Raw genomic sequence first — 22,912 nt, forward strand, 5'->3', positions numbered from 1 at the left:
AATAGATCATGTGGGGAAAAAACCCCACATGATCAACCCCATTGATTCAGAAAAAAACATGTGACAAAATCCAATATACTTTCATGATTCAAAAAACAACTAGGAGTTGCCTATGAGAGGGAAGCAGAGCAAGATGGCCAAATAAAGCCTCCAGCAATTGCCCCTGCCTGCCGCCAGCAGAAAACCAAATTGAAAAACTATCTGCACAAGAGAGCACCTTCATAAGAACCAAAAATCAGGTGAGCAGTCACAGTCCCTGGTTTTAACATCACATCTAAGAAAGAGGCACTAAAGAGGGTAGGAAAGATAGTCTTGACTCACCTGCACTACCCATCTCTCATCCCTTGCCTGCGGCCTCATGGCACAGACAGAGAATCTATGTACTTGGCAGAGAGATTGTGGGACTTTGTACTAGAACTCAGTGCTGCCCTGTCACAGCAGAAAGCAACACAAGGCAGAATTCAACCAGCACCACGCAGACAGCATTTAGACCAGCCCTAGCCAGAGGGGAATCATCCATCCCGGTGGTCAGAACCTGAGTTCCAGCCAGCCTCATCACTGCAGGCTAAAGTGCTCTGGGGTTCTACAGAAACTTGGAAGGCAGTCTAGGCCACAAGGACTGCAATTCCTAGGCAAATCTTGGTGCTCTGCTAGGCTTGGAGCCAGTAAATGTGGGATGCATGTGACCTAGCAAGACAACAGCCAGGGCAGTCAAGAGAGTGCTTGCATCACCACTCCTGCAAAGCCAAGCAGCACAGCTTGCAGCTCCCAGAGAGACTCCTTCCTTCTGCCTGAGGAGAGCAGAGAGGAGAGTAAAGGGGACTCTGTCTTGCAACTTGGATACTAGCTTAGCCACAGTAGAATGGGGAAACAGGTAGAGTCCTGAGGCCCCTATTTCAGCCTCTAGTTCCCAGACAATATTTCTAGACACACCCCGGGACAAAAGGGAATGCACTGTCTTGAAGGGGAAAAACCTGGACCTGGCAGGATTCCTCATCTGCTGAGTAGAGTGCTTGGGCCTTGAATAAACATCAGTGGTAGCCAGGCAGTATTTACCATGAGCCTTGGGTAAGACCCAGTGCCATGCTGGCTTCAGGTGACTCAGCACATTCCCAGTTGTGATGGCCACAGAAAGAAATCCCTTCTGTTTGAAGAAAGGAGAGGAAAGAGTAAAAGGGACTTTGTCTTGCAATTTGGATACCACCTCAGCCACAGTGGTGTAGAGAACCAAGTGGCCTTTTGGGGTTCCCAATTCCAGGCCTTAGCTCCTGGATGACATTATTGGCCTTGCTTTGGGCCAGAGGGGAGCCTACTGCCCTGAAGGGAGAAACCCAGGCCCAGCAGTATTCAACACAAGGTGAAGAGCCCTTTGATCTTGAGTGAGCATCAGCGGTAGCCAGGCAGTTCTTGCTATGGGCCTGGGTTGGTGGTGACCACAGGGAGATTTCTTCTGTATAAGGAAAAGGGATGAAGAGTGGGAAGGACTTGTGTCGCGGTTTGGGCACCAGCTCAGCTGCAGTAGAATAGAGCACCAAATGGATTCCTAAAGTTTCTGACCCCAAGCCCCAGCTCCCGGTTGGCATTTCTGGACTTGCTGTGGGCTGGGGGATGAGCTTATCACTCTGAGGGAAGGACACAAGCCTGGCTAGATTCATCAGATGCTGATTTTAGAGCTTTCAGGCCATGAGTGAACATTGGCAGTAGCCAGGCAGTGGTCACCATGGCCCTTGGGTGAGACACAGTATTGTGCTACGTTTGGGTCTGACCCAACAAAGTCCCAGTGGTGTTGCCACAGAAGTGCTTGTATCATCCCTCCCTCAGCTTCAGGCAGCCTCTCAGAGAGACTCTGTTCCTGGGAAAGTAAGGGAAGAGAACAAGAGTCTCTGTCTGGTAATCCAGGGAATTCTCCCAGATCTCACCCAAGACCACCAAGGCAGTACCTCTGTGCCCTGAAAGTCACAGCATTATTGGGCTTGGGGTGCCCCCTAGTGCAGATACAGCTGCAGTGACCAAAGACAGATTACAACACTCAGTTCCCTTTGAATGCTTGGCAAGCCTTCCCAAGAAGGATGGGTACAAACAAAGTCAGACTGCAAAGACTATAATAAATACCTAACTCTTCAATGCCCAGATTTTGGCAAATATCCACACCATCAGACTATCCAGGAAAACATGACCTCACCAAACAAATGAAATAAGGCACCAGTGATCAATCCTGAAGTGACAGAGACATGTGACCTTTCAGATAGATAACTCAAAATAACTCTTTTGAGGAAGCTCAATAAAATTTAAGATAATGCAGATAAGGAATTCAGAATCCTAACAAAGAGATTGAAATAATTAAAAAGAATCATACAGAACTTCTGGCGCTGAAAAATTCAGTTGATATATGAAGAATGTATCAGTCCACAGCAGAAGTGATCAAGCAGAAGTATTAGTGAGCTTGAAAACAAGCTATTTGGCCAGGCATGGCAGCTTACACCTGTTATCCCAGCACTTTGGGAGGCTGAGGTAGGCAGATCACTTGAGGTCAGGAGTTTGAGACCAGCCTGGCCAACATAGTGAAACCCCATCTCTACTAAAAACACAAATGTTACCCGGGTGCAGTGGTAGGAGCCTGTAATCCAGCTACTCGGGAGGCTGAGGCAGGAGAATCACCTGAACCTGAGAGGCGGAGGTTGCAGTAAGCAGAGATCATGCCACTGCACTCCAGCCTGGACAATAAGAGTGAAACTCTGTTGGGAAAAAAAAAAGAAAAGAAAGGACAGGCTATGTGCAAATACACAGAGGTGGCCAGGCATGGTGGCTCATGCCTGTAATCCCAGCACTTTGGGAGGCTAAGGGTGGCAGATCAATTGAGGCCAGAAGTTCGAGACCAGCCTGGGCAACATGGTGAAACCCCTTCTCTACAAAAAAATAAAAATAACAATAAATTAGCTGGGTGTGGTGGCACATGTCTGTAGTCCCAGCTACTTGGGAGGCTGAAGTGAGAGAATCAATTGAGCCTGGGAGGTCAAGGCTGCAGAGAGCTGTGAGTGTACCATTGCACTCCAGCCTCGGTGAGAAACTTTGTCTAAAAAAAAAAGAAGAAGAAGAAGAAGAAGAACAAGAGGAAGAAGAAAAGAAAAATAAAATGCAAAGAGGGGAAAAATAAAAAAAAAAAAGAATGAAGCATGTCTACTAAATCTAGAAAATAGCCTCAAAACGGTAAATATAAGAGTTATTCGCCTTAAAAGAAGGTAGAAAGAGAGATCAGTGTAGAAAGTTTATTCAAAGGGATAATAAACAGAACTTTCCAAACCTGGAGAAAAAAATTAATATTCAAGTATAAGGAGGTTATAGAACACCAGATATAACCCAAATAAGACTATATCTAGACATTTAATAATCAGACTTCCAAAGATCAATAATAAAGAAAGGCTCCTAAAAGCAGCAAGAGAAAAGAAACAAATAACATACAAAGGAGCTCCAATATATCTGGCAGCAGACTTCTCAGCGGGAACCTTACAGGCCTGGAAAGAGTGGCATGACATATTTAAAGTGCTAAAGGAAGGCTGGGCGTGGTGGCTCATGCCTGTAATCCCAACAATTTGGGAGGCCGAGGCGGGTGGATCATTTGAGGTCAGGAGTTCAAGACCAGCCTGGCAAACAGGGTGAAACCTCATATCTATTAAAAGAACAAAAATTAGCCAGGTATGGTGGCATGCACCTGTAGTCACAGCTACTTAGGAGGCTGAAGCAGGAAAATCGCTTGAACCCAGGAGGTGGATGTTGTAGTAAGCTGAGATTGCGCCACAGAACTCCAGCCTGGACTGCAGAGCAAGAATCCATCTCAAAATAAGTAAATAAATAAATAAAGTGCTGAAGAAAAAAAACCTTTTATAGTAGGATAGCATATCCAGCAATAATATACTTCAAACATAAAAGAGAAATAAAGACTTCCTTAGGCAAACAAGAGCTGAGGGATTTCGTCAACATCAGACTTGTCCTACAAAAAATGCTAAAGTGAATTCTTCAGTCTGAAAGGAAAGGATGTTAATGAGCAATAAGAACTCACCTGAAGGTAAGAAACTCACTGGTAATAGTAAGTACACAGACAAACACAGAGTAGTGTAGCACTGTAATTGTGGTGTGTAAACTAATATCTTAAGAAGAAAGAATAAAAGATGAACCTATTAAAAATAATAACCACAATAACTTTTCAAGACATGACAGTATAATAAGATATATATCATAGAAACAACAAAAAGTTAAAAAGCAGGGAAATGAAGTTAAACTGCAGAATTTTTAATTAGTTTTCTCTTTGTTCTTTTTTTTTTTTTTGGCAATTATTTGTTAAGTTGTCATTAGTTGAAAATAAACTCTGCAGATGTTATTTGCAAGCTTCATGGTAACCACAAATTAAAAAACCTACAACACATGCACAAAAAAGAAAAAGCAAGAAATTTAAAGATACCACCAGAGAAAATCACCATCACAAAAAGCAAAACAGGAAGGAAGGAAAAAAGGAAGGAAGAGAAGCCCACAAATAATCAGAAAACAAATAACAAAATGACCATAGTGAGCCCTTACTTATCAGTAATAATAGTGAATGTAAATGGACTAAACTTTCCAATAAAAAGACAAAGAGTGGCTGAATGGATTGAAAAAACAAGACCTGCCAGGTGTGGTGGCTCATGCCTGTAATCCCAGCACTTTGGGAAGCCAATGTGGGTGGATTGCTTGAGCCCAGGAGTTTGAGACCAGCCTGCATAATATGGCGAAACTCCATCTCTACAAAAAATACAAAATTTGCCGGGCATGGTGGCATGCACCTGTGGTCCCAGTCACTTTGGAGGCTCAGGTGGGAGAAGCACTTGACCCTGGAAGGTCAAGGCTGCAGTGAGCAATAATCATGCCACTGTACTCCAGCCTGGGTGACACAGTGAGACCCTGTCAAAAAAAAAAACCAATGATCTATTGCTTATAAGAAACGTATTTCACCTATAAAGACACACACACATGGAAAATAAAGGGATGGAAAAAATGTTCCATGCAAATGAAAACCAAAAAAGAGCAGAAGTAGCTATACTTAGAGCAGAAAAAATAGATTTCAAGACAAAAACTTTTTAAGGAGACAAAGAAGAAGATAATTATAATGATAAAGGGACCAATTCAGCAAGAGGATATAACAATGCATATATAAATATATATGTATCCAACATTCGAGCACCACATATAGAAAGCAAATAGTATTAGACCAAAAGATCATGAACAAAGAAACATGGGACTTAATCTGCTATAGACCAAACGGACTTAATGGATATTTACAGAACATTTCTTCCAACAGCTGCAGAATACACATTATTCTCCTCAGCACATGGATCATTCTTAAGGATAGACCACATGTTAGGCCACAAAACAGTAAGTGCCTATGTGAAAAATAATTGAAACACTTTAAATAAACAACTTAATGATGCATCTTAAATAACTAGAAAAGCAAGAACAAACCAAATCCAAAATTAGTAAAAGAAAAGATCAGAGCAGAAGTAATTAAAATTGAAATAAAAAATACAAAAAAGCAATGAAGTGAAGAGTTGGTTATTTGAAAAGATAATATCAACAAATCTTTAGTCACACTAAGAAAAAAACAGAGAAGACCCAAATGAATGAAATCACAGATGAAAAGGGAAACATTACAACTGATGCCACAGAAATTCAAAGGATCATGAGCAACTACTATGAACAACTATATGTCAATAAATTGGAAAACCTAGAAGAATAGATAAGTTCATGACATATACAACCCACCAAGATTGAACCATGAAGGAATCCAAAACCTGAATAGACCAATAACAAGTAACAAGATTGAAGCTGTAATAAAAAGTCTCCCAGCAAGGAAAGACCTGAGACCCAATGGCTTTACTGCTGAATTTTACCAAACATTTAAAGAACTAATATGAATCCTCCTCAAACTATCCCCAAAAATAGAGGAGGGAATACTTCCAAACTTATTTTATGAGGTCAGTGTTACCCTGATACCCAAATCAGACAAAGACACATCAAAAAACAAAAAGAAAACTACAGGCTAATATCCCTGATGAACATTACTGCAAAAGTCCTCAACAAAATATTAGCAATGTGAATTCAACAACACATTAAAAAGATCATTCATCATCACCAAGTGGGATTTATCATAGGGATGCAAGGTGTTTCAACATATGCAAATCAACCAGTGTGATCCATCATATCAATAAAATGAAGGACAAAAGCCATATGGTCATTTCAAATTGATGCTGAAAAAGCATTTGATAAAATTCAATATCCTGTTATGATAAAAGCCCTCAGAAAACTTGTCATAGAAGGAACCTACCTCAACACAGTGCAAGCCATATACAACAGACCCACGGCTAGTGTCATACTGAATGGGGGAAAACTGAAAGCCTTTCCCCGATAATCTGGAACAAGACAAGGATGCCCCTTTACTACTATTATTCAACATAGTATTGGAAGTCCTAGCTAGAGCAAACAGACAACACGAAGAAATAAAAGACATTCAAACTGGAAAGAAAGAAGTCAAATTATTCTTCTTTGCAGATCTTATATTTACAAAAACCTAAAGATTACATATACACACACACACACACACACACACAAACTGTTAAAAGTGATAAACAAATTCAATAAAGTTGTAGGATACAAAGTAAACATGCAAAAATCAGTAGCATTTCTATATGCCAACTGTGAACAATCTGAAAAAGAAATCACGAAAACAATCCCATTTGCAATATCTACAAATACAATAAAATACTAAGAATAAACAACCAAAGAAGTGAGAGATCTCTACAATGAAAACTATAAAACATGCAGGAAGTTGAAGAGGCTACAAAAAATGAAAGAGAGTCCATGTTTATGAATTGAAAAAATCAATATTGTTAAAATGTCCATACTACCCAAAGCAATCTACAGATTCAGTGCAATCCCTATAAAAATACCAATGACATTCTTCACAGAAATAGAAAAAAATCCTAAAATCTATATGCAACCACGAAAGATTCAGGATAGCCAAAGCCATCCTGAGCAAAAAGAACAAAACTGTAGCAATCACATAACCTGACTTCAAATTTTGCCACAAATGTATAGTAACCAAAACAGCATGTCTCTGGCATTAAAAACAAAAACAAAAACATAGTCTAATGGAATAGAATACAGAATCCAGAAACAAATCCATACATTCGCAATGAACTCATTAGAAGGGCCAAGAACATACACTGGTGCAAGGACAGCCTCTTCAATAAACGGTGCTAGGAACACTGGATATCTATACAAGGGAAAATGAAACTAGACCCCATCTCTCTATATATACAAAAATCAAATCAAAATGGATTACATACTTAAATCTATGACCTCAAACTATGAAACCACTGAAAGAAAACGTTGGAGAAACTCTCCAGGACATCCGTCTGGGCAAAGATTTCTTGAGTAATATCCATAAACACAGACAACCAAAACACAAATGGACAAATGAGATTATATAAAGTTAAAAAGCCTCTGCACAAGAGAGAAACAATCAACAAAGTGAAGAGACAACCCACAGAATGGGGGAAAATATTTGCAAACTATTCACCTGACAAGGGATTAATAACCAGAATATATAAGGAGCTCAAACAACTCAATAGGAAAAAATCTAGTCATCCAATTAAAAAAAAAAAAAAAAAGGCAGAAGATCTGAATAGGTGTTTCTCAAAAGAAGACATACAAATGGCACGTAGGTTTATGAAAAGGTGCTCACCATCACTGATCATCAGAGAGATGCAAATCAAAAGTACAATGAGTATCATCTCACTCCAGTTAAAATGGCTTTTATCCAAAAGCAGGCAATAAAAAATGCTGGTGATGATCTGGAGAAAAAGGAATCAGTATATTGAAGAGACATCTGTACTCCCATGTTTACTGCAGCACTATTCACAATAGCCACAATTTAGAAGCATCCTAAGTGTCCATTAACAGGTGAATGGATAAAGAAAATAAAAAAGAATGAGATCCTGTCACTTGCAACAACATGGATATAACTGGAGGTCATGATGTTAAGTGTAATAAGCCAGGCACAGAAAGACAAATTTTGTATGTTCTCACTCATTTGTCAACGCTAAAAATTAAAAGAATTGAACTCATGGAGATAAGGAGTACTATAATGGTTACAAGAGGCTGGGAAGGGGAGTGGGGATGGGAAGTGGAAATGGTTAATGGGTACAAAACTATAGTTAGAATGAATAAAATCTAGTGTTTGATAGCACAGCAGCCTGACTATAGTCAACAATAATTTATTGTACAAATTGGGTTGTTTGTAACACAAATAAATGATGTATGTTTGAGATGATGAATACCTTATTTACCCTGATGTGATTATTATACATTGTGTGCCTGTGTCAAAATATCTCACGTAGTCCATAAATGTATACATCTACTATGTACCCATATAATTAAAATTTTTTTATTTTTATTTTTATTTATTTTTTTTTTTTTGAGACAGAGGCTCGCTCTTTTGCCCAGGCTGGAGGGTAGTGGCCTGATCTGGGCTCACTGCAACCTCTGCTTCCTGGGTTCAAGCGATTTTCCTGCCTCAGCCTCCCAAGTAGCTGGAATTACAGGCACCTGCCACCATGCCCAGCTAATTTTTGTATTTTTAGTAGAGACGGGGTTTCACCATGTTTGCCAGGCTGGTCTCAAACTCCTGACCTCAGGTGATCTGCCCGCCTAGGCTTCCCAAAGTGCTGGGATTACAGGCATGAGCCACCGTGCCCAGTCTCAAATGATAACAAACTGCTTTATGAAATACCCATAGCTGACATCATAATGGTAAGAGACCAGGTCCTTTCCGCTCTGAGACACTTCTCTCTATACAGAAAGAGCTATTTCTCTTGCTTTTCTCTTCTGCCTATTAAACCTCTGCTCCCAAATTCCTTGTGTATGTCCATGTCCTAAATTTTCCTGGCAGGAGACAACAAATCCCAGGGTACATACCCCAGACAACGTAGCCGCTTCATACTGGGGACCTTGTCTGGGATACCAATGTACAACATTCATGGAAAAAGTGAGTAGAGTAGCAGACTCCAACTCTGTCCTTTCATTTCAAGGCTCTCAGCCTCCATTTTAGAACTAAATCAAACCAAATACTGGGCCCCCTTCAGCCATTTAAAAATGATTAGCGTGGCTGCCAGCCTTACAAGACTTGGGGGACAGGCTTCCTAGGGAGAACATGGAGAATCCCCCAGTACACATGGGTTGCTGGGCATATTGGCTATGTTTGAATCAGCTTCCTATCATGGAGGACTTAGCTGTGGCATGAGACTGGAGGAGGTTTTGGAGCAACTGAGGATTTCTGGCGGGGCTACTCCACAGTGTTATCCAAAGGCTTTTGGACTGACCTCCGGCCTCTGAACACCATGAAGTGTTGGCAACGGGGTCTCCAACTTTCCTACGGTAATTTCTTCCTTTCCTGTCTGCGACCGCCGTATCTCTTATCCTATTTGTGTATGACAGTTCCGCATATAAATCAGGCATGCCTCCTCAAACCTGACTATAAAATCCTGTGCATCCACGACCCACCGGTTCTTTCCACTTGGAGACCCCTCTCTGTAGAGTGAGCTCTTTCTTTGTTTTTTTGTTTGTTTGAGACGGAGTCTCACTCTGTCGCCCAGGCTGGAGTGCAGTGGCGAGATCTCGGCTCACTGCAAGCTCCGCCTCCCGGGTTCACGCCATTCTGCTGCCTCAGCCTGCGGAGTAGCTGGGACTGCAGGCGCCCGCCACTACGCCCTGATAATTTTTTGTATCTTTAGTAGAGATGTGGTTTCATTGTGTTAGCCAGGAAGGTCTTGATCTCCTGACCTGGTGATCCGCCTGCCTCGGCCTCCCAAAGTGCTGGGATTACAGGCGCGAGCCGGCCTGTTTTTCTTTTTCTTCTCTTCTGCCTAGTAAACCTCTGCTAAAAACAAAACAACAACAACAACAACAAAACACAAACAAGCAAAACTAAAATTTCCCCCTATCAAGAACAAGCGAGGATGTCCATTTTTGCCACTTCTACTCAACATGGTACTGGAAGTTCTACACAGAGCAATTAGGCAAGAAAATGAATTAAAGGGCATCCACATTGAAAAGGAAGAGGTAAAACTACTTCTGTCTTAAATGGTATAATCCTATATGTAGAAAACCCTAAAGAATCCATCCAAAAAACACTGTTAGAGGCCAAGAGCAGTGGTTCTCATCTGCAGTCTCAGAGCTTTGGGAGGCCAAGGCAGGAGAATCACCTGAGCCCAGGAGTTCAAGGCTGCAGTGAGCTATGATTGTGCAACTGTACTCCAGCCTAGGCGAGAGGGTGATACTCTGTCTCTAAAACAAACAACAACAAAAAACCCTTTTAGAACTAATAAACAAACTGAGCAAAGTTGCAGGATGCAAAATTGACATAAAAATCAATTGTATTTCTATGCACTAGCAAAAAACAACACTAAAAAAAGAAATTTAAAAAATTCCATTTACAACAGTATCAAAAAGAATAAAATAGGAATAAATTTAACTAAGGAGGTGCAAGACTTGTACATCAAAGGAGGTGGAAGCAAACCACTGTTGAAGGAATTTACAGAAGGCTTAAATAAATAGACATTCTGGATTCATAGATTAGAAGACTTAATATTGTTAAGATGACAATACTATCCAAAGTGGTCTGCAGAACCAACACATTTCTACTGGAATCCAAATGGCGTGTTTCTGCAAAAACAGAAAAACTCATCCTAAAATTCATATGAAATTTCAAGGAACCCCCAAACAGCCAAAATAATCCTGAAAAAGAACAAAGGTGGGATATTCATAATTTGTGATTTCAAAACTTGATACAAGCAATATTAATCAGAACAGTGTGGCACTGGCATAAAGATAGACATGCAGACCAGTGAATAGAATTGAGAGTCCAGAAATAAACCCTCACATATATGACCAACTGATTTCTGACAAGGGTGTCAGGACCATTCAATGAGGAAAGCAGAGCCTCTTCAACAAATGCTGGCAGAAAAATTGGACATCTGGATGCAAAAGAATGAAGTTGGAGCCTTATGTTACACAGTGTATAAAAGTTAACTGAGAATGGATTTTTTTTAAGCCCTAAATTTAGGAGCTTAAACTACAAAACTCTTAGATGGAAATGAAGGAGCAAATCTTCGTGACCTTGTGTCATGGCAATGGTTTCTTAACTATGGCACCGAAGGCACATATAACAAAAGAAAAACTAAATATGTTGGACTTCATCAAAATTTAAAATTTTGTGTATCAAAGGACACTTAAAAGATTAAAAAGACAACTCACAGAATGGGAGAAAATATTTGCAAATCATATATCCCATGAGGGTTTAATATTTAGAATATATAAAGAACTCCCACAACTCAAAAAAACAAACAATCCAATTAAAAAATGGATAAAGGACGTGATAGACAATTTTTCAGAGAAGACACACAAATGGCTAATAAACACACGAAACGATGTTTAACATCATTAGTTATCAGGGAAATGAAAATACTAACCACAGTGAGATACTATTTCATACCCCCCAAGATGGCTATAATTTAAAAATGTAGAACAACAAGTGTTGGTAAGGATATGGGGAAATTGGAACCCTTGTGCAGTGCTGGTGGGAATGTAAAATGGTGCAGCTGCTGTGGAAAATTTCTTGATTCCTCAAAAAGTTAATCGTAGATTTACCATATGACCCAACAATTCCTCTCCTAATTCAATGTTTAATAGAATTGAAAATAGGGACTCAAACAGATTCTTCTGTACCCATGTTCATATCAGCAATATTCACAATTCCCAAAGGGTGGAAACAACCCACGTGTTCATCAGTGGATGAATGACAAAATGTGAACTACACATGCAATGGAATATTATTCATCCATAACAAGGATGACATCATTAGGCCAGGCACGGTGGCTCACGCCTGTAATCCCAGCACTTTGGGAGGCCAAAGTGAGTGGATCACAAGGTCAGGAGTTCGAGACCAGCCTTGCCAGCATGGGGAAACCCCGTCTCTACTAAAAATACTATGAACAACTATATGTCCGCTACTCGGGAGGCTGAGGCAGGAGAATTGCTTGAATCTGGGGGGGCAAAGGTTGCAGTGAGCTGAGATTGCATCACTGCACTCCAGCCTGGCTGACAGAGCAAGACTCCGTCTCAAAAAAAAAAAAAAAAAAAAAAAAGGATGAAGTTCTTTTGGCACATGTTACAATACGGATGAACATTGAAAACATTGTGATAAGTGAAATAAGCCAGACACAAAAGGACACATAGGTATAAACAAATATGTATGATTCTACTTATATGAAATACCTGTAATAGGCAAATTCATAGAGACAGAAAGTAGAATAGAGGTTAACAGGAGTTGGGAGAGGTGATAAGTTATTATCAATAAGTACAGATTTTGTTCTTGAAATAATAAAAAAGTTATGGAAATAGATAGTGATGATGGTTTCACAATATCTTGGATGTACTTAATACCACTGAATTGTACACTTAACCATAGCTTAAAAGATTTTATATATATTTTACCAGAAATTTTTTTTAAAAAAAAGGTAAAATTGAATTCTCAAGAGCCAAATTCTCCAGACATCTTCCAAGCTTATAGGATTTCTGTGCAACATTCAACACCACTGACCACCAACCCTATCTGGAAACTCTCAACTCACTTACGGTGTCAATTAGGAAGGCTTTTGACTTCAAGTAACAAAAAACAAGACACATAGTAGCTTCAGCAAGTAGGGGATTGTGTCTCATGCTCCCTCACCCATAGCATACAGCTTTGGTTCTTGTGATTCAAGGATGGCTGCTGCATCTCCACGCTTCACTTCCACATCCCAGGCAGGAAAAATAAGGACAGAGAAAGAGCCATTGGCTAAATGCTGAAGATCCTGGCCAGCAAAGACTGTCCCCTCTAAGGGGCTTTCTAGGAAACCCAACCAGTGGTGCCCATTTACATCTCACTGTCCAGAACTGGGTCACATACCCCTCGCTAATGGCAAAGCAGGATGGGAGTGTGAAAAGGCTTTTACCTGAGCACACCTCTTCCCAAAATCTAAATGGAGCTCTGTCAGAAAGGAAGAAAGAAGAGTGGAGAATGAGGAGGCCACTGGCAAAGGCTGCTCCCTGGCTTCGGGGGTGCGCCTGGTCCCTGATTGTGGCTTCTCCAGCTCTCTCACTAATGTTTCCTGTGGCTCACCCTTGACCATTCAGCATTTCCCCACATTCTGACTTTGGCTCACTTCCTTTTTCATTCTAGGTACTTTCCCTGAGCCCATGCACCTCCCAGCCCCTGCTTTCAGCTACCACCCCTCATCAGGGAATCCCACACACACACATAACTTCTACCTGGACCCAATGCCTGAGCTATAGACACATTTGTCCATTCATTCAAAAATGTTTATGAAGTGCTTTCTATGAGCTGGACACTCCTCTAGGCCTTGAGGATACAGCAGGAAGCAACAGCCCTCACAGAGCTAACCTTCAAGTGAGGGAGAGGGTTTATTAACATGTAAGCAACTAAGCAGGTTGTTCCAACTGGTGACACCAGAAGACTCCACAGCAGAATGCTGTGACAGAGGAGAGCGGGGATGGGAGGCTACTTCCAATAAGATAACCTCAAAGAGCTCTCTAAAGAGGTAACAAGAATAGTTGGTTTCCAGTCTGGGCAATAGGGTGATACCCCGTCTCTACAATTTTTTTTTTTTCTTAATGAGGCAGGTGTGGTGGTATGCACCTGTGGTCTCAGCTGTTGAGGAAGCTGAGATGGGAAGCTGGCTTGAGCGCGGGAGCTGGAGGCTACGGTGAGCCATGATCATGCCGCTGCACTCCAGCCTGGGTGACAGAGCAAGACCCTGTCTCATAACGCAAAACAAAACAAAATAAAAAGAATAGTTGTTGCTGGCAAGGAGTGATTTTAAAATTCCCACCTGAGGGGGCTAGATACTGTAACAAGAGCAACTGACATTTTGCAGATTCAATGTGGAGTCATGTGTGGAAACCTAGGTGGCACCACCTTCCCATGTGATTCTAGAACATTTTGAAACCTACAGGGCCCGGTGCTCCAGTCAGTGGCTTGGCGCCCTATCCCTTGAACAGGCCTCAGCATTTCTCCCCCGGTAATTATTATATAATCACTCCTCACTTTCTTCAGGATTCACTCCAGGGGAGACCTTCCCTGGCCACATTTGCAATTGAAACTTCCTGCTTACCCAAACCAGCTTTTCCCCTTCCCCCATCTTAGTTGTTCCCACAGCATTCATCACCACATAACATACACTATACATCTATTATTTGTTTGTTGCCTGCCTTCCCTACCATAATTGGGTGTGTACCAAGGTAGGGATTCTTGTTTGTTCTTTTCACTGCGGAACCCCCAGTTTCCAGGCCTGTGTTGGGCACATATAAAATGTTCAGAAAATATTTGTTCAATGAGTAAATGGTCTACTCACTTGAAGGCTCCACCCCTTCTCTCACCCTCCTCCCTCCTGGCCAACAGAGAGACCACCCCACTAGATCATTCCCCTGCTTAGCAACTTTCAACAACTCTCTGTGCTTTCAGAAGAGAGTGCAAATTCTCAACCCAGCACTGGGGATGGCCTGGCTCTCTATCACTCCAGCCTCATCTCCCACCCCTTTGACACCCTGCACTGCAGCCACATCACCCCATTCATAGGTCCTTGCCTATGTCTATTTTATTTTTCTCTTTCTTCCGGATCTCAGATGCAGAGAATTGAGTTCATCTTCCCTTCAGTTTCATGAGTCACTATCATTTTGGGTAAGTGGGCCAGTGGTAAGCTCTTTTTTTTTTTTTTGAGAAGGAGTCTCGCTCTGTCACGCAGGCTATAGTACAGCAGTGTGATCTTGGCTCACTGCAACTTCTGCCTCCTGGGTTCAAGCAATTCTCCTGCCTCAGCCTCCAGAGTAACTGGGATTATGGGCACACACCACCACACCCGGCTAATTTTTTTGTATTTTTAGTAGAGATGGGGTTTTACCATGTTGACCAGGCTGGTCTCGAACTCCTGACCTCAAGTAATCTACCCGCCTCGGCCTCCCAAAGTGTTGGGATTACAGGCCTGAGCCACTATGCCCAGCCGGTAAGCTCTCTTGATTTATTTTAAATATTGCCCCTCTCCCTAATCTCCACTCTGATTTCATTTCCCCATGGAAGTGCCCACTCTAATGCATTTGGTCCAGGTCCTGGGTGGCTTTCTATCCCTGGTAAATAAGTGGCATTCATTTATATAAACAAGTACATACATGACCTTGTACTACAGATCTCATTCTGTTTCTTACGTTTTTCACCCAACACCGAGGGTGTGATGTATGTGTATGTTTCGTGTGTGTGTGTGTGTGTGTGTGTACAATCTCTCCATTTCTCATTGCTCCCCACCAGATTGGCAATCCCTGCTGTTGTCCAAGTCCCACCCTAAGCATCCACCGCATTTTATTCTCCTCCCAGTGTTAGACTTTCCACTGCCTCTAACTCTCCACAATTACAACAGAGTTGCAATGAACATCCTCATCCTTGTCTGCTAATAGACCTGAGAACAAAGCTTACTCAGGGTTGGGGCTGCTGGCTTTTAGATTATAGGCACACTGCCTGCAACTGCTCCCATGTCCTCAGCAGCATTTGGACTTATCCACCTTTCTAATTATTTGTAAGCTAATGGGCATGCTTATTATTTCAGACCTAGGCTGACTTCCGGGGCCAAAGGGGATACAGATGATTTTGCTGACACCTTATAGGTGGTACAAAGTCATAAAAGTAACTAACATCGATTTATGTAGTGAGAACACTATTGCCTTTTTAGTTTTCTTTTAGTAAGTTTTAGTGTGCTGGAGTGTGCTTTTAATTCCTTCCTCATACCTTCATGTATCCCATAACAACATTTTGGTCAATGACAGGACACATATAAGACAGTGGTCCCATAAGATTATCATGGAGCATATATAAAAACCTGATATATGGAACTTGATATTGGCATTTCAGATCAAGTAGGGGAAATGATTGATATTCAATATTCAGTAAAGATGATGGGACACTTAGTTTTCCAGATTTAAAAAATGTACATGTACTAGTATATATACCATCTAGGTTTGTATAAGTATACTCTATGATGTTCATGCAATGACAAAATCACTTAAAGACAAATTTCTCAAAAAGTATCCCTGGCATTAAGAGACACGTGACTGTACTTGCTAGACTTCCTTTTTATTAAAGATTCTTTGGAAAGGCTACTGTTGTTTTTATTGTATTTATTTTTGTGGTTTCTATTTCTGGTAAGCGATAATGGTTTTCTATGTTTGGGGAAATACTTCACTAAGGAAAAAAAGCAGGTCAATTGAAAGAAAAATGATAATTAAGTCATAGGTGTTCCCTAGATAGCACAGAAATTCTGAAGATGGTTTTTCATATCACCAAGGTTGGGGAAATCTGACATAAACCAAGGTTCAGCTGGGAACAGAGGGGTCTGTCCTGATGCTCCAGGTGGCCTGGTAGCCCTTACCTCACAAAATGACCCAGGTTCAAATCCTGCTTTTTCTGAGCAAGTTACCTCTCATTTCCCTCTGCTGTAAAACGTCGATGACAACATTCACAGGATTATTAAGATAATTAAATGAGATCTTAACAAGGGACTCTAGCACTGGGAGGAGCATAACACATGGTGTCAGCACCTTCGAGTGTGAAGACATGGACTTTTTTCTTTTCTTTCTTTATTTATTTTTTTTTTTTTTTGAGACAGAGTCTGCTCTGTCACCCAGACTGGAGTGTAGTGGCATGATCTCGGCTCATGGCAACCTCTGCCTCCCCAGATCAGGCGATTCTCCTGCCTCAGCCTCCTGAGTAGCTGGGATTACAGGTACCCACCACGACGCCCAGCTAATTTTTTATTTTTAGTAGAGTCAGGGTTTCACCATATTGGTCAGGCTGGTCTCGAACTCCTGACCTTAGGCAATCCACCCACCTTGGCTTCCCAAAGTGCTGGGATTATAGGCATGAGCCCCCACGCCTGACTTTCTTTTCTTAATAGTTGCCTTCTCTCTGTGTGTCCTGTCCTTAGCAGTAGATTTTGTCATGCTTTTCCCCTTCATGATTATGTTTTTAATTAATTTTTGTTTTGTGTGTCATCCTTGCCCAGGGGCCATGCTAACTGTTTCTGTCTCATTCCAATTTTAGTATATGTGCTGCTGAAGAGAGTACTTGCCATACTTTTTAAATGGAAACAGTACCCTTGGGCACTCACAGGAACTGCTTTGGAACCTAGGGATGGGAAGCTGGGCTGGGGACAGAGGTCAGGTTAGCAAGGGCAAAGCCCATGCCTCCCAGCATAAAGTCCTCTGCTGGCAGCAGTGTTTCCGTTTCAGCAGGCACGTCCCACTGCAATGGGTAAACCTGGCCATATCCGCTGACTCCCAGAGTCTGCCTGGGAACGTGGGCAGCCTGGGTCTCCCATGGGCCCTGTCTAGAGCACATGGTAGTGGGGTCAGAGGTCAATCAGGGTAGCCTGGACGAATGCAGCCAGTCTGACAAGAGGGCAGGCATTGAGGTCTCTTCCAGTGAAGGTCTTAACTGTCAAATTGTGGTCCTGGGTGTAGGATGTGGAATAAGCCTGGTAAAGACCCTGCAGAGCTCTGATGAGGTGGGGTGGAATTAGGAGGAGCCATCCATTTAATCAATAAATACAAACATAGATTTGACACTCCAGTTAAATGTTTGTATTGGTTTCCTATTGCTGCCACAACAGATTTAGTGGCTTAAAACAACACAAATCAATAATCTTACAGTTTTGGAGGCCAGAAGTCCAAAGTGGGTCTCACCGGGCTAAAATGAACGTGTTGTTAGGGCCGCATTCCTTTCCGGGGATTCTGGGGGAGAATCCATTTTCTCGTCTTCCCCAGGCTGCCCACATGCCTGGACTCAAGTCCCCTTTCCACCTTCAAAGCCAAAAATGGAATGGCTGGTTGAGTCTTTCTTATGATGTCATCTTTCTGCCTGTGACCTTCCTGCCTCTCTCCTTTTTTTTTTTTGAGATGGAGTCTCACTCTGTCGCCCAGGCTGGAGTGTAGAGGGGCGATCTTGGCTCACTGCAAGCTCCACCTGCCGGGTTTAAGCAATTATCTCACATCAGCCTCCTGAGTAGTATCTGGCATTATAGGCACATGCCACCACACTCAGCTAATTTTTGTATTTTTATTAGAGACGAGGTTTTACCATGTTGGCCAGGCTGGTCTTGAACTCCTGGCCTCAGGTGATCTACCCACCTCAGCCTCAGCCTCCCAAAGTTCTGGGATGACAGGCATGAGCCACAGCGCCCAGACCTTCCTGCTTCTTATAAGGTCTCTTCATGATAACACCAGGCCCATCCTGATACTCCAGAATCATCTCCTCATCTCAAGACCCTTATCGATTTTTTTTTTTTTTTTTTTTGAGACAGAGTTTCGCTCTGTTGCCCAGGCTGTAGTTTAGTGGCACAATTGTGGTTCACCACAACCTCTGCTTCCTGGGTTCAAGCCATTCTCTTGCCTTAGCCTCTCGAGTAGCTGGAGCTACAGGCATGTGCCACCATGCCTGGCTAATTTTTGTATTTTTAGTACAGACAGGGTTTCACTATGTTGGTCAGGCTGGTCTCGAACTCCTGACCTTGTGATGCGCCCTTCTCGGCCTCCCAAAGTGCTGGGATTACAGGCGTGAGCCACAGTGCCCCGCCAAGACCCTTATCTTAATCACCTCTGTGAAGTCCCTTTGGCCATGGAAGGTAACATATTCACTGGCTGCAGGATGTGAACATCTTTGGGAGACCACTATTCTGCCATGGCCTGGCTCCTCTCCTGAGATCCTATCATAGCCCAGGCCTGCATGCTCCAGATTTCAGTCCAGTGGCAAAGAGTACACTTTTGTATTGCTTGCCCTGGGAAATATGCCGGGGTTGGCTGTGACTAGGCCAACTTGGGTTGTTAGGCTCACTAACAATCTAGTCACTGCAGCCAGCAGGATGGACCATGCTGCTTGGTTAGTACTAAGTCTCAGGTTCATCCCTGGAACTGAGATTGGGGTCAGCCCCGTAGTGACCTGGAAGAAAGGAGGGGAAAAGTTTCCAAGGAGAATTAAGGAGGTCTTACAAAAGAAGAGGGAGTAGGTGCTGACCACTACCAACCACAATGATCTTGTGAAACACTGTGATGCCCATTTTGCAGGTGGAAGAGATGGTGAAGTCACACATGAGGTCCAGCCATGATTTGAACCCACGTGGAGGAGTTCTTGCCACTATATCAGGCTTCCTTGACCCCCGGCTAAATGTGTCATTGGCAGATCTGATTAATGCTGGAATGCTATGTAGCTCAGCTGACCTGGGTGGCAGCCTCCTTAGAGGTTGGCATGGGACCTACTGAGGAAGGCACATGGTTAACACAATTACTGGCGAGGTAGATACCCTCAGAGAAAAGGGAAATTTCCATTTCACTCCTGAAAGACTCTTTAAAGCCAAAACTCAAATCAAAGAGCAAAGTATAATAACTTCCTCTGGGCAAATTTATAATTAATCCTGGATTAATTGGCCTTAATGAAGTTGAATTAATTACTAGCTGTTTGTAAAGAACTTTGAACTACCTTAGTACAAAATGGCATTAAAGAAACAGAAAGGAACCAGCATCGCATTAACATGAAGAACAAATCCCAAATAATCGCAGCTCTGCAGGCTGTTTCCCATCACTAATTTTCCCAGGGACTGTGTCCAGCCTGTGGAACTGTAGGGGGCCCAGGGAGTCTTTTGCAGAGGAGGATGTCTTCGTGGGCTAGAGGTTTGGGGGTGAGTGCATTCAAGAAGCAGTTGTGGGGCTTTGCGTGTGCCAGGCCCAGGGCTATCAAAGATGTGCAAAGTGAGGCCCTTGCTCTCTAGGCATGCTCAGCTACCAGGAAGGGGAAGAGCTCTGGAGTACCTGCCTGGTGTAAAGGAAACTTGGCTTAGTGGGAGGGATGGTAGGACAGAAACAAAGTACACTATAGGAGGCGTGAAGCAACCTGCATTTTGCTGGGAATAGCTCTCCATTTCCTGTAGGGGATCCCCTGGTTCCTCCTTACCCCCGTTCTTGGGGTGGGCTTATGACCCACACCTGGATAGGCAGAGCACTGGATTTCTCTCTTGGTGCAGGGGCACATGACTTCATCAGGGCCAAGGAGACTTGATTTGGGGACTTTGTGGTGCTGCTGACAGCCACTTTGTCATTGTGAGGGGGCAGCCTGTCTGGGAATGGAGACAACTCAGAGGAAGGAGGAACGGAGAGAAAGAGACAAAGTCAGTGTCCTCATGTTGTCATCTGAGCCCCTGGATGAAGCAAGCTCTTCCCCCAGACTTTTTAGCTAGGTTTGTTTATTTAAATTCACAAACACTGATATAGCACTTATTAATATACCAGGAATTGCTCTGAGTGCTATAGACATACCAATTCATACAATCGTCACTACCCTGTGAGTTAGGAAGTATTATGCCCCTTTTGACAAATGAAGAAACTCAGGCACAAAGCAGTTTTGTAATGTGCCCAAGGCTCCACAATTTCCAGCTGGTGGGAGCAGGACTGGACACAAGCAGTGTCTGTGCTTTTCACTACACCATGGGCCAGCATGTTCCCTTTTTCACGTAAGTCAGTTTCACTGTGAGTTTCTGTCATTTGTCCTCAAAAAGCATGACTGTGCAGAACATGACATAGAGGTAACCAATCCAGTCCCCAGAGGTTTGAGGAAGCTTCCAGAGAGCGTGCCAGTCCAAGGAAGTAGACCGTGGGTGAGTGTTGGGGTGGGGTGGATGAGCACGGTGTATGTGCAGGATTGCACAGGTTCAGGGTCACCAGGCACAGGGAGAGAAACAGAGAGGGGCATGGCGGGGTGGGCTGGGGTGGGGTGAGGAGTCAGTCTGTCCACAGGGGACAGTGATAAAGCATTTGTAACTCTTCCCTTGGGGATACAAACTAAGGAAACTTAGTCCCACTGGTACCTTTAGGACATTTTTTTAAAATTTTGAAAAATGTATTTCTTGAATAGGTAATAGTTTCACATGAGTTAAAATTTAAAAAATGCCAATGTATTTCAAGTAAAATGTCTTCCTGTCTTCCCTCCAGCCAACCTGTTCCCCTCCCTGGAGATAACATTTATTGAGCACCACCTATATGCACTGTGCTAAACCCAGGAGGAGACAGATAATGAGGAATGAACATTAAGGAAATAAACCATACACGTATGTTCAAAGGTGATATGCGCAAAGGAAAAACTGGAGCAGGATAAGTGGGATCAGGAGTAGGGAGGGGACTGTACTTTTAGAGAGGCTGTCCAGGGCAGGGCTCATGCAGGACGTGACAGCTGAACTTGGAGGAGGTGAGGGGTGAGCCGTTTAGAGGTTTGGGAGAAAAATGCTCTGGTCCTTGCTTGGGGGTTTTGAGTAACAGCAAGGGGGCTAGTGTGGCTGGAGCCAGAAGAAAACAGGAGATGAGTTCAGGAAGGTAGCATGGTGTGTGTATGTGTGTGTGTGTGTGTTTCTGTGCATGTGCGTGTGTCTGTGTGTGTACATGTGCATGTGTGCGTGCGTGTGTGTCTCTGTGCTTATGCATGGTCCCATTTGCCTGCTGCTGTGCACACGTGTGTGTGTGCATCTGTGTATCTCTGCATGTGCACGGGTGTGTGCATGTGCGTCTGTGTGTCTCTATGTGTGTGCATGGCCCCATTTGCCTGCCGCTGTGTGCACGTGTGTGCGCGTGCATGTGTGCGTGTGTGTCTCCTGTGTGTGCATGTGTGTGCATGTGCATCTCTGTGTGTGTGCACGCATGTATGTCTCTGTGCATGTGCATGGCCTCATTTGCCTGCCACTGTGCGCACGTGTGTCCATACATCTGTGTGTCTCTGCATCTGCACGTGTGTGTCCGTGTGTCTGTGTGCGTGCGTCTGTGTGTGTGTGCGCACGTGTGTGTGTGTGTCTCTGTGCGTGTGCATGGCCCCATTTGCCTGCCACTGTGCTGCTGTAAGGACTGTGGCTCTTCCTCCAAGTGAGATGAAGAGACAAAGGCTCACTCCAGCTTCTGTAAGCAGAACAGGCTGTAGGAGAACAAGAGCAGATGCAGAGAGTCCTAGTAAAAGAACAGCTTCAGTAAATTAAAACCACGATGAGAAACCACAACACACCTACTGGAAAGGCTAACATTACAATTGCTATTGAGACAAGGTTTTGCTCTGTTGCCCAGGCTGGGGTGGTGGCATGATCATGGCTCACTGCAGCCTTGACCTCCTGGGGTCAGGAGATCCGCGCACCTCAGCCTCTCGAGTAGCTGAGACCACAGGCATGTGCCACCATTCCCGGCCAATTTTTGTATTTTTTGTAGAGATGGAGCCCTACTATGTTTCCCAGGCTGGTCTCCAACTCCTGGGCTTAAATGGTCTTCCCACCTTGGCCTCCCAAAGTGCTGCGATTATAGGCATGAGCCACCACATCCTGCAAGAAAAGCTAAAATTAAAAACAAAACAGCCTAGGTAACATAGCGAGACTCCATCTTTACAAAAAATTTTAAAAATTGGTTGGGCTACCCAGGAGGCTGGGATGGGAGGACGGTTTGAGCCCAGGAGTTTGAGACTGCAGTGAGCTATGATTGTGCCACTGCACTGCAGCCTGGGCGACAGAGTGAGACCCCATCTCTAAAACAAAAACAAAAACAAGACAGTCAACAATACCAACTACAACTGATGATGTGAGCAATTGAAACTCTTATACATTGCTGCGGGAATGTAAAATGATACAGCCACTCTGGAAAACAGTTTAGCAGTTTCTTATAAAGTTAAAACCCACTAGCCATATGACCCAACAATCTCACTTTTGGTGTT

General features: G+C 43.1%; 1 non-coding gene across 1 annotated transcript; it reads right to left on the reverse strand.

Moving 5' to 3' along the window:
• Positions 1 to 17,147: 17,147 nt before the first annotated feature.
• Positions 17,148 to 17,254, reverse strand: LOC111545373. The gene has a single exon (XR_002732426.1). It is a non-coding gene; the product is annotated as a U6 spliceosomal RNA (small nuclear RNA).
• Positions 17,255 to 22,912: the final 5,658 nt, after the last annotated feature.

This window comes from Piliocolobus tephrosceles, chromosome 2 (genome assembly GCF_002776525.5).
Source record: "Piliocolobus tephrosceles isolate RC106 chromosome 2, ASM277652v3, whole genome shotgun sequence".
NCBI lineage: Eukaryota > Metazoa > Chordata > Mammalia > Primates > Cercopithecidae > Piliocolobus > Piliocolobus tephrosceles.